This window comes from Aythya ferina (genome assembly GCF_964211825.1).
Source record: "Aythya ferina genome assembly, chromosome: 10".
NCBI classification, from domain to species: domain Eukaryota; kingdom Metazoa; phylum Chordata; class Aves; order Anseriformes; family Anatidae; genus Aythya; species Aythya ferina.
The window spans coordinates 3,164,349-3,177,223 of record NC_140306.1 but is presented as its reverse complement, the minus strand read 5'-3'; the positions used below and the strand labels follow the sequence as shown (position 1 = coordinate 3,177,223).

The following is a 12,875-nucleotide window of genomic DNA, read 5'->3' as shown; positions in this document are numbered from 1 at the left end:
AACACGTAAAGGATGAGGTGTTGCAATGACGAATGCGTGGGGTTTGGGGGAAAGGAGAGCACAGAGGTGGACAGGGAGGATGGGGACCATCCCCATCCAAGGTTTTCTGATTCTGCTCCCTTCCCTCTGAAAGCAAAGCCACTCGTGTGCCCCGAGAGGAGGGAAAATGTGTGTGTGGGGGGAGGCTCGGCTGGATCCCTGGCCGCGCCTACACTTCTTGCACCGCATTTGGAGCCGCAGAGGGGTCGTGCGGGGGAACTCGCCCCCGTTAGCCACGTTGCCATCCTCTCTCTCCCTCGCCCCCCGGCACCCCAGGTGCCGCCAGGGGCGGAGGCGCCGCTGGCTCCCGGCTCTCGCCGAGGGGCGTCGGATACGGCAGGTGGGAGCGGGACGGGGACAGGGACAGGGACAGGGGCAGGGAGCGGGGCAGGGTCGGCTCGGCCCCGGGGGAGGTGGGCAGCGGTTTGGGGAGGTGCGGGGCTCGTTGCCATGGCTCCCTGCAAGCGCAGCCGGAGGAGATACTGATGCCAGTCACGGAGGGACCCCTCTTCCTTCTCGTGGGTGTGGAGCAAGGCTGGGTTTGGCTTTTCTTTTTTTTTTTTTTTTTTTTTTTCTTTTTGGGGTGGAGCGATTAATTTGCAGAGCCGGGACGGGGCTGCGGAGTCGCCACCGCCACCCGCAGCTCCAGCCGCTGCCTCCGAGCTTCCTCCGGCCCCAAGGTAAGGGGGGGCGGGGGGAGCCGGGCCGGGGGGTGCCGGGGCCAACGGCCCTGCTTCGCCAAAACCCCGTTATTTGTGCGCTGACCTTGCTGCTGCTGCTCCCCGTACCGCGCCCGGTGCTGCCGGGCGGGGAAGAGGCGAGGAGAGGGAGCGGGGCTACGGGAGCGGGGCGCGCAGGTGCCGGGCTCCGAGCGGGGCTCCCCCGGGCTGCCCCTCCTCGGAGAAGTTGGAGGGGGAACAGGGGGGCACCGGGGGTGCCGAGGTCTCGGCTGGGGGGGCTGGCTCTTGCTCTCCTGCTCTTTGCATGGGTTCAAGTTTGCAACCCGGGTGGCGTCCTTCTGTGCAAGTACTTTGCTCTTTCGTTCTTTTTCCTTTTTTTTTTTTTTCCCCCGTTACAATATGGGCATTTCTTTTATCAATACCTAAATAATTGCCAATGTCTTCAGCAGGTGTCTTTTTTTTTTTTTTTTTTTTTTTTTTTTTTTTCCTAAGGGGAGTGGTGTGGTTGTATTGCAGCTCACGAGAGCTATAAGAATCTTTAAGCATCTCTATCTTGTGCTGTGTGCTGTTAATTAGTGCTGTACAATCAGTGGTCTCAGCTAGGTTTAGGTCTTCATAATGCAAGGAGATAGTGCTTTCTGTCTGTTTCCTAATTGTCGGATGCAGTAAGCAGCAATAGCCTTCACGTATCGCTTGTATGATGAATGTTACTCTCTTCATGTTTTGGGGTAGAAAGGAGCTAAGCTATGATATGTTGGATAACATTCAGATGTTCAACTGTAATTCGACAGATATAAACCAAGCATATTTGTTCTCAGCTTGAACTGGAAATAGTTCTGCTTGAAACACACTTTTGAAAATTTCACCAGAGACTTGACAGGTAGTATTTTTGTGTGATTGTCAAGGGTTCATTTGATGTGACTGAGTTAAATACGTGTTAGGCAGCTCTCAGAAATATTGTTCTGTACACAATAAATAACAAATACAAGTGTAGCTTTAGGCCTGAGAAGAGGAGATGGGAAAAACTGTGCACCTTGAGCTGGATATATGGATTTTTCCTCTCTAAGTGAACACATGCAGCCTTGCCCTGTTGGAGCTTCTTTGCCCATTGCTTCCCATGATGCTGCACCTGGCTTCTACTGACCTGAGGTATTAGAGTCACAGGCTGCTGCTCTGTTGATACTCTTGTGTTGCTTAATAGTAATGAGTTTTCTTTGTCTTAAAACAAACAAACAAACCCCACACTCTCTCAATGGGTCTTTTAAGAAAATACAAGATTCCTGCTAGGCAGTTTCTGTGGTCCTTTCTTGGGCCATGCTGCTGCTATCAGTGGAGTTTGACTTAGTGAACTGCAAGACCATGTCACATTAAAATGAGATGCAAAAGACAGCATACCAATGGCTGCAGGAGGTACTGGAGTTCCTTCAGGAATATTGCACAGTATACATGAAACTCTCCTTAAATATATACAGTCAAAACAAGTTCAGCAATCCAAGAGTTGCGGAAGTTTTGCCTGAAGTAATACAGCTTTGAAAGCAGTTCCTTCTCTAAAATGGTGCAATTTGTTATTGTTTTTTATCAAAATAGGAATAAAATGAGCTCTGGATATAAGGCTGAAATAAAGAGGCTGTGCTTCAGTTGTATACACTTTGATTACATTTAGCTCTCTGTCCGTAAATGAATGTAATTACTTTGGGCATTTAGTATGTGTTACTCCATTAATTAAACATAATGAATCAAAACATAATACTCCATTTCTTTATCCCAAGAAGAGCAGCAGATAAGCCCTCTTTTAAATGAAGGACTGTCTTATTCACAACATTTATGTTTACTGCAGGTGGCTTGGATTGTAGCCATCTTGTTTGCCAATAAAAATATACTTTATCACTAATGTTTGGAAGGTAAAATGAAAGAAGGTAGATATGCGTTACATAGAATGATATTGTGGACAGAGGCTGGTGAGATAAGGAAGGATTCCTCTGCTTCCCTGGTGGGAGAGGACAGGGACTACTTTAAACACCACTAATTAGTTCAGTTTATCTTGCATGCGTTACAATGCCGTAGTTGGTTAATTATAGCTTTTCCCATTAGCAGTATGTTAAGAATAATGAATTAACATATCACACAGATCAAAAGAACATCTACAAAGTTTATCTTCGAAAGAAAAAAAAAAAAATGTATTGTGTGGCAGGAAGTCCCCGTGGCTTTCCCAAGGCACAGATTTGTTGGAATTCCTGAGCTGGTTTTCGGTGCCTGATGAATGACTTGAATTGATCCCAAACAAGTGACACTGGAGCTGCTGGTTGCTTAGCAACCCACCAAGATGCCACAGTTTCTTTTGGTATATTTGTCCAGCAAAGTAGAAATTCCGTTTTGTTAAAGATGTTTTTTTCTGCGAGCACAAAGCTGACCTTATAAAGGCCCTAGATTATGTATAATTAAAAATGATGCATCAGGGCTGAGTCTGGCCAGCGGCATGAGCATGAAGAAAAGAGCAAGAATCTTACTTGTAAACCATCTTCTGGTGTTAATGTGCTCAGTGTTTTATAACAAGATTCAATTGTCCTTTCTCAGTTAGACTTCTGTTTAAAAAAAAAAAAAAAAATCATCATTACTGGGAGAAGCAAGTCTGACAAAGACACTCATCTACCAACTGCTTTTTGAAGCATTCCTGTCATGCTGACTTGAGATGTGAGATCCTGCAAAGCCTTGTGGGGTCACACCATGATGCATTATGAGTAAATGAAACATAACATGGAACATGGGGCTTGGTCGTTGTCCAACTTGTGTCAGGGCAGCCTGGCATATCCTGTAGCCCATGGGCTAGGTTGTCCTTGCAGAATAAATTGTGTTCTTAACTTTATTTTGTGCAAGGAAATAACAGGTTTAGTACTCAAAGGGCAGAGAGATGATAAAAGTTACAGTGGTCACATACCCCCAAAATACCAATACTGGCTTAACCATCTTGTGCCAACCTTTGTACATCTAATACCTGCTGAATTATACTTTTATTTCAGTATCTCACTGTTTATTGTTACATTTGGATCCATTTCTGCTGGTATCTTAATTCCAGCATGCACAATGAAGGGGAGTCTTGCAGCTGTCCCATCCTTGTTTCTTGTGCTGTAATTTGCTTTAGAGGGAGACTGCACAAACTGATTCATTGGGGGTGAATTGAAGGCAGAATATCTGTTTCAGGGGTTTACTTTGTGCAGGCCAGCTGCTAATGGGCTTTCTTTTGTGTCCTCCTGACTAAGTTAAAGCAAAACATTTGTGATGTTTATGGGTGGATTTGGGGTTCTCAGCAGCATTTTGCTATACTTGACTGCTCCTTTGAGCCCTGCTACTTGCTAATATACAAATATCATTTTCTGTCTAAAATTGTAACTCAGAAAAAGTATTTCAGGGCTAGGAGAACTGCAGGCTGTCATGGCATTTATTTTTCACATTGGTGTTCTGGAAGGTTTCTTCCTTCTTCTTGGTGAGAAAAAGGAATCCAGATATTTTTCTTGTTCCAAAACAAAGCTTGAGCATTTTATGATCCACTGGCCTGTTGGAATGAAAGAGAATGTGTAGCTGCCAGGTTTGGATCACAGTGATCCAAGTCTCAACTCATTGTTTGCCAACAGTGCTAGGCTAAGATTATTTTAGTTCATAATCTTGTCCTTCTAACTGCATTTCTAGGCTTTGTCATGTTTCTGGGTGTCATCTGGGTCCTGTGTTCATCTTGCTCCCTGATGTCCCTTTGGATTCCAGGGGAATGTGTCAATCTGCGTTCTGTAGAACAAGCTGGCCATTCACAACCTTCCACAGCAAGCTATTATCACTAAGAAATAAACATTGTAAGGACTGGGAATTTGTGTTTACATGACAATGCACTTACTTTACAGGAAGAAATATCTGGTGGTGGTGGTGAAGAGGGCAAGAAAAATGTTGTAGTTAGCTTTTTTTTTTTTTTTTTTCCCTGAGAAAGCTAGTATGTATTTCTTTGCCTCTCTAATTTTCACTCGTGGAGTAGATTCCATGCTCCATAGATGTCCATGCAATATAAAGGAATACATCCAACTCATTGTCAAGGGCCAGCTAAACTCAGTGGGTAACAGATTGTCACCTCCAGGAAGAGTCGTGAATGCCAAGAGGAAAGCACTTATGTATGTTTTATTGAGGAATTAGAATTGGTCCCTGTAGCTAGAAGTTCCTTAGCATAATTTAAGGTGTGCTTTTAGTTACAGAAAATATATTTTCATATTTTTGAAGATGTTATCTATGGATCTTTGTAATATTTAATATTAATACTTGTGGTATTAAACTTTTGGTCCAGATATAAGTGCATGCAAGCTTACGTTTTTGTATCTATGTGGCAAAGTCAATGCCCGAAACTCAAGGTGTTTTTTTGTCTTTCTTTTTTTTTTTTTTTTTTCCTCTGGGTTAGTGTCCTTGTATCTGTTTTATGCATTGATTTCTGTAAGCACATTTGCATACCCAAATGCTGATTAGTTCATTTTCCATTGCAGTGATTGCCTGTGCATTATAAACAGACAAGGGTATGAGGTGATATTTGGTGCCTCGCATTTATCCTCCTGGCGGGTCCCAGCACCCCTGTAAGAAATGCATAGTGCTGGTCACACAGCCAGGGAGATGTGTTAGTTCTGGGGCTGCAGCATTCCTTAGCAGATGTTTCCTTCTTCCTTCATTACACCTGAATGTATGAAACTCCACAAAATGCAGAGAAAAATAGTTTGTCATAAAAATTAGTATTTGTAGTATTGTTATAGCTGAAGTGGTGTTAGCTGCTGTGAGTGTGAGCTCCTGGTCCTGTTCCATCTAAGAGGGACAAGATTTATGTTACTTTCTCCATTAGTGTTCATAATTTCTTTTGACCCTTGCTAGCCCTCTCTTTTCTGCACTTACTGAGAAAATTGAAAATTGTTCTTTTTGCGTAGTTTTTCTTCTTTTGCCAAGTCAGCAAGCAGATGGGATAAAGTGGAGGTGTGGTGGGGATGTGACTCAGGGAGGGTGGGGAGGACACAGAGAAGGATAGGGACAGGCCTGCACAGGTGGAAGCCATCCTCATCTTTGCTCCTGTGTCCCATGCAGAGGAAGCAGCGATGTCTGGATCTAGGCCCGAGCAGCTGGGTCGAGGAGGAGCCAACGTTTGAGCCCAGGCAGGGCTGCTCCTGTTGGAGTGTGGTTTTTGAGGACATTACAGGCAGATGGCTCCTGGTCTGGCTATGACTGTGGCAGCGGGCTGGTCCACCAGGCCCACGCTGAGTTCCCTGCAAGCAGCCTACAGACAGTGGCTTCAGCTGTGGGGAGAAAATAGAGCTTCTCCTTGTGCTCCTATCCTGTCCTCTGCAGTGAAGGAGGTACAGAAGGGTGACCTTGGTGTGAAGCAGCAAAATGTGCCCATGGGACTTCACACTGCTCTGTGTCTTCAGCCTGGTGAGGGCCAGTGCTGTCCCTGCCAGCCTAGGGTGCTGCTTGCGCTGGCATGGGGCAAGGGAAGCTTTGTGTGTTGATATATAAAGCCATGTGGCTGCAGCTTTCTAGGGGGAGTGAACCCACGTGAGGGGATCTGCAAAAGAGGGGGAAGTCTCACTGCCCTTGTGAGTGGAAAGTTTAAACAAGCAGTGACAACATGAGCTTCATTCTCAAATAAGTGTAATCTTCTAAAAGGAAGGATAAAATCCATCTTTTGTCCTGTATCTCCTTTACTATCCCTTTGAGTGTGGCACTACAGAGTTGCTGCCAGCCTCAGCCACCAAGGAGCGGCCACAAGCACTGCCCGCAGGGCTTGGCAACCACTTGGAGGAAAGGAGAGGAGAGGGCTGCCTTCAAGGGTGCATCCCTGCAGCCTCACAGGGTGTTTGAAAAATGCATCATTTGGTTGTGCCTTGTGTAGTACGATATTAAAACGGATGGAAACCTGCAGCGGCATTTCAGTAAATAATGGCTGTTGCCATTGCCCTATCCCTAGTGTTTGAAATGGAATTAGTCCTGGTGAAAGATCATTCTGCTTATAGGGAAAATAAAATTATTATTCCAGGGGGCAGATTTTTTTTTTTTTTATTTTTTTTTTTCCTGTGGAAAATACTATAACAATGCTTTCAGCTAACAAAAGTGATCAACTAGGTGGCTTTTACGTATACATCTTTTATTTTATTTTTTAGTTTAATGAAATGAGAGAATCATTAAAAATAACGGATTGTCTGTAGGTTTTGGAGCACCTACAAAATCCACCAGCATGGCTTGTCTGTCATTACTAAAATCCCTCTCCCTGTGGTGCTGTGGCTGTTTGTGTTGGCTGGTACAGGGTTGTATGCACACTTGCACCCGCACTTGTTTGCTTAATTTGTTGGGTTTACATCTGCAAATGCAAAATACCCCCAAACCACAATATGGTTGCTGATTTCAATGAACTTATTAACTAGAATTGAGGCTAATGCTCAGCTATTTTGCTGAGTAGGGGTTTTATGCTATTTCTTTTGGTTATTTTTTTTCATATTCCTCCACCAACTACTTTGTTCTAATAAAATTTCATTTTAGAACATAGATTTCTACAGGATTTCTATTTTGCCCAGACTGAGCCAGAGATGGTCCCACTTGATCTTGGTCATGAAATGCTTTTACATCTGAGTAAGCTGTATGGGATGCTTATTTCATATGAGTTCTGTTTAAGTGTTGATCAAAAATGTAGCTAGTGTGGTAATAAAAATCCCAAATAGTTTGAAATAAAAATTCCTTTTGTTACATATGGACAAAAATAACAGCACTGAACCGACAGTATTTGTACTAATAGATAATATTACTTTCTTAAGAAAATATTAAAATAACCCCCTGCTACACTGGGGTAACTTCTGGGATTAATATCACACAGAAACCAATGGTGAAGTCATGGCGCCACGGAAATAGATGGTCAAACTCCCTCTGACCTCAGCAGAGTCAGGTTTTTGTCCCGAGAGTGATGAAAATCTAATTTACAACCTAACCAGTTGGAGAAATAGGCGTAATGGCTCGGATCCTTGACTGATATAAATGACCGTGGTTGGGCTGGGGCTGATTGAGTTACGCTGGCTGCCACCACCTGGGCCTCCGGAGGATGGTGTCAGACATCCGTGTGGTCTTGCTGGGCCCATCAGCGCTGCCGCAACAGGCTGTGTGTGCGGGTAAACAAACGTATGACGAGCTTTAATGCAGTGCCTCCTGTCAAGTGGCGTACTCTTGTCCCCCGTTTTGACTGGAAACAAATAAGCAGCAGACAGTAATGAATATTTCTGTTTCCTGAGTTATACAAATTACAAATGTTGTGCTGTAAGCTAGAAGGTGGTAGTGATTAAAGGACAGTCCCAGGCGGACCAGGTGGAGGCATGCTACTGCACTCAATGTACGGGGCTGCCACTGAAATCCACAGTAATTGCTCAGGGTTTGCTACCTGTGTGACAAAAGCCCCTTTTGATTATTGATGGGATGAGGCTGGACTTAGGCTTTCACCTAAATCTGGGATTTTGATCATCTCTGATTATCGTGTTGAATTGCAGCATCCCTGCTCTTTGTGTCTCTGCAGCACGCAGTGGTGATTGTACCTGCCATGCTGGCAGGTGTTTTGGGGCTGATACCCGCCCAAACCATGCTGACCTGCTGCCAAGCACTCAGAGCTTCCTGCTGCATCCCAGGGGACTGCTGAGAATTGAAATCTGCTTGAGTTACATTACAGCACAATTCTTTATTAAAGGTAAAACGCAGAGGCTGGGGTGGCACCAGAAAGTAATACAGCCCGCCTTGTTGTGCAGCCAGCCTCACAAAAGGAAGTTTCTCCAATTTACTTCCACGTGTGCAGGATCCTGCCTTTCTGAGTGTTGTATCTAATTATCCTGCCAGTGCTGCAAATCTTCATCGTGAGCCCTTCCTGCTGTCAGGCATCTCTGCAGTGAAACCTCAACCTAATTCCATAGCGTAGCAAGATGAAAATCTCATCTTTGGTGCATAAGAATTATGCCTCAGCATTTATAAGAAAAACAACAGGCAGCAAACATCAAGGGCTATTCACAAATTTTATCATGTGTATCACCAAAAAAAAAAAAAAAAGGAATAATCTTTATATTCAGCAGACAAGTGGCATTCTCTGTACAAACCTGCTCCGTTGTCATCCTCCAAAATGTATGCTAAGCTTGTCTGTGCACAAAGCTCCTTGTAATGGGTCATGGTTTGACCAAATTTTTTATCCTTACCTTGTGCTGCTATAGAAAGAAGTACTACATTTTTCAGTGTTATTTGTATAATGCACTTACTGAAAAGAATAACGTATGCAAAGCTTTGAAGCTCAGGCAGCAGCAATCCATTTAACCATTTATAGTTTTATGTTTCTTATAATCCCTGAATCCAAATGTCCCTAGAGAGCGAATGGGCCATTAAAAAAAAATTAGGCCTTTAAATTAAATGGATTTAAATTCACTCCTTTGCATACTTTGTTGTTGTTGTTGTTCTGCCTGAATGAGATATTGCCTCAGTAATTGAACTGTAACTTTCCTACAGGTAAATAGTGTCAGACAGCTGATATTCCAAATGCTTTACCGCTTTAGGGTTGTGCGGTGCTAATATGGCAATTTGCAGCACACCTTTGAGAGGAGATGTGTCCAGTCCACTTAGGATCACTGATTGCTGGGCTGGAGCTTGAGCTCAATTACCGTCTGGTAGTCAATGTGCTTCTGGAGCCGGGACTCAAAAGGATGTTGTGGGGTGAGGCAACGCATCCCTGGCAAAGCTGGGGAGGATTAATTGGGCTGGGTAGATGGAAGTGATGCTGCAAGAGGCAAGGCTGCTCAAAGGGATGACATGTCTATCAGAAAGCCTTTTTTATTATCTTTGGAAAAGATAGAGTGATACATTGTACAAGGATGCTGGAGTAGTTTTGGCTCTGTTACTTATGTGAGACAGATTGAAGACAGCATTCATTAGGGTTCAGCACTTCCAAATCAGCAGGCATAAATACCAGTTATCCAAGAACAACGTGCATGAGCTGAGGGGACCTCCTGCTCTCCGATACTGACTTGTGCATCATGGTGTGCTGCAAGAACCGTGGAGGAGCATTGGTGCAAAGAGAGAAAGCAGAATGAGGTAGGGGATGGTCACTCCCTGATAAAAGTTGATAAAGGACTGAATTAATATGGAGTTTAGATAGAATTAAGATCAGTCAGTACATCTTCCTGATATTCCTGATGAATAGGTTACAGGTTTGCAAGGTACAGGTAACTAAACGTTGTGGTGGAATTTTCCAGCTGTTAGATTTGGTGTCTCATGAAACTTCAGTTAAAATAAATAAATAAATAAAAATTGAGTATGTAGTACTAGTAGTGCTCACGTTTAATGGATTAAGATTCAACCAACAAAGCGGAAATGGTATTTGTCTATGGGGATTCCCTATTGAAAGATGTGTGCTTTTAGTGCAGCTTCACTGGAAAGAGAGCTGGTCCTGAATCTGTTTAATATCTTTATCAATAGTCTCAACATAAAAATTAAATGACTGCAGCCAAAGATGTGGATGAGGCGATATTAAGAGTGTGAAAATAAGAAATTACAAGGAGCTAGCTGTCTGACTGGCAAGCTATTTCTCCTCCTCCCATCCTCCCAGGGGTCCAAGTCACATAAACATGATGGGGGTGTGTATCTGTGAGGGGAGTCACCCTGACAGGGCATGGAGGGGTCATAACGGATGAAGAAAGAAGACTTCCCAATGTGATGCTATGGCTGAAGGACCAGTGGGACCCTTTGACATAAGAGTTGCACTTGTAAGCATGATTTTTATCCAAGAACATGAGAATACTGGAAAGCTATGGCCAGCTTTAGTGTCAACAGTTTTAAAAAGTTTACAAAACTGAGAAGTCAAGAAAATAACCACAGTATTGATTTGAAGAGTGGAGAAAATTCCCTGTGGTGAGAGATTTAGAGAGCTAAATCTGCTTAGCGCATCAAAAAGAGGATTGAGAAGGGACTTGATTACAGGGACAAGTATTTTCATGAGGAAAGCATACCCTGTTTTTTAATCAAGAAGATAAAAGAATAAGATCCAATAGCTGAAAGCAGACAATTTCAAATTAGACATTAAACACAAATTTTCATCCGTGATTAACCGCTGGAATGCACTATGATGTGTTCAAATCAAGACTGGATATCTTGTGTGATAGGATCAGTCAAATACAGGTTACTGGATATAATTTGCAGGCAATAAGGAAAAGTACAGAAGGGTGCAAATGCCCTAAAATCTGGGGGCATTGAAAGGGCAATCACATAAAGTTAAGCAAAAAGGAAGAACATACATGGGAAGTATAAAAAGGAAAAATGGAACCAAAGGAAGGACAAAGAGAGAAATTTTATCTGAAAAGAGTAAATTCTTTTCTGAATTTGGGAGCATATGTTGCAGCAAAGTGAGTTTTGGCATTGGAAACACCTTGAGCATTGGCAGTGCTGGAGTCATCTGTTTCATAGTCAAAACGGCAATTTTGGATTCTCTGCTTTGTTAATGATGATGGAGAAACCTCCTACTTGTCATTTGGGCTCTTGGCACTGCTGGCTCCCTATTCTGCTGCTATGAGAGTCGACAGCAAAATCAACTTTGTTTAGATGTGATGGAGCTGAGGGCCATTTCCCACCATGAGAGCCCCGCAGTGTTCCCCAGGAGTGAAGGGCATGTCACGGATTGCCTGGGCTGTGGCACGCTTCACCTTATCAGCAGCAAGCTGTCACTGTGGTCTCTTGTGTGCCCTTCAGTTTATTGACACGAATGTTATACATTAAAAAGTTCTTTTAAATGCTTTTAAAAGAACCCCATTTTTGTTCCATTAAAACAAACTCTTGGGAAATCCAGCAGGGAAATCTATGCAGTCTCATTTTTTTGTTTGATGTGTAGCATCTTTGTATGTTTGTCCTCATGAAATAGTTTCACCATATCAGCAATTGTCTTCTTTTTCCAGAGAAGCATACATATAGCTTGTTTCACAGTGCCTGATAACTGGGTAATCATTAATTTAAATGTCATATTGTGTTTCTTCTCTGAGAAAGTAAAATGATTGAGTCAAGATCATGGTTTGGGCATGTTTACTGTTCAAATGCAGTTTTTCCTTCTGGACCTACAGCTATAATGGAAGTGAAACAGGTGCTGTAAAGGTTGTAAGTCACTTTGCTATTGTGGAAGCTCTTTATCCAGGACTGAAAATAGCTTTTCTGGAAAAATGTTCATAACCACTGTATTACATCCACAGTAGAAAATATCGTTGTACTTGTTATGCAGAGATAGCTTGCATATGTTATTTTTTACAACTCCATCACAAAGCTATTACTTTTGTTAAGCAACATTTCCTATACTGCTTTAGGATTTGAAGATAATAATTGTTCCATGACTTTTTCAATGGAAATTAGCAATGTTTCCTCTGCACTGTTTAACAGAAGGATAAACTCTTGGTGACCAATTAGGGCATTGACCTACACAGAGCTGCAGGTAATTCAACAATTTTGGTCTCCTATGGCTGTAAACACTTCATATTGCCAGAAACATTGAACAACAATTTTCTTATTTCTGGGCCAGAGTGTGGGTATCTTCTGGACTGTGCTAAAACCTGGGCTTATTATGGTAATATTCTCCTTGGAATGAACAGGACGGCTAAATTGTAAGAAACTGTTTTCTTGGGGGAAAAATATCATGCAAGAATGTCCTCACTACCTGTAATAATCGACTAACTGGGCAGTAATTATTCCAAAATACTGGTGGAAGTATATTGACCTTGACAATCATTTTCTTTTTCAAATGGGCATCTGAATAATTGTCTTTGCCTAAGGATTCCCTAGAAGCTGTTCTCAAATCAGAGCGGCACTTCAGTGTTCAGCTCATGACATTGTGACATCCATTAGGAACACAGAGAGGTAGGAATTACCCTATTCAATTCGATTAAAGATCTAATTAACTTAGAAACCTATCTCTGTTAGTAACTAGTACTGGATGACTCAACAGCCTGAACAAAAAAAGAAAAAAAAAAAAAAAAGAAACCAACACTTTTCCTTCTTCCCTCCTCCCCTAAACTCTCTTTATAACATTTAAGGAATAATGCATTCCTGAGAGAAGTTTTTTTCCTCTTACAGAGCACTTCTGTTTGACTTCCATCCTGA

The 12,875-nt window shown here is 42.7% G+C and overlaps 1 protein-coding gene across 9 annotated transcripts in view; it reads left to right on the top strand.

Annotated features, from left to right (window-relative positions):
* Positions 1-238: 238 nt before the first annotated feature.
* Positions 239-12,875, top strand: part of CHL1 (cell adhesion molecule L1 like) — a 153,579-nt gene continuing 140,942 nt past the window's right edge. For 7 of the 9 annotated variants that reach the window (XM_084531343.1, XM_084531348.1, XM_084531349.1 and 4 more), the window contains exon 1: positions 627-719. The gene's annotated coding sequence lies outside the window, so the exon portion shown is untranslated. Of the gene's footprint in view, positions 380-626; positions 720-12,875 lie in introns of those variants that run through there. The other 2 variants (XM_084531350.1, XM_084531347.1) reach the window with 2 other exon arrangements.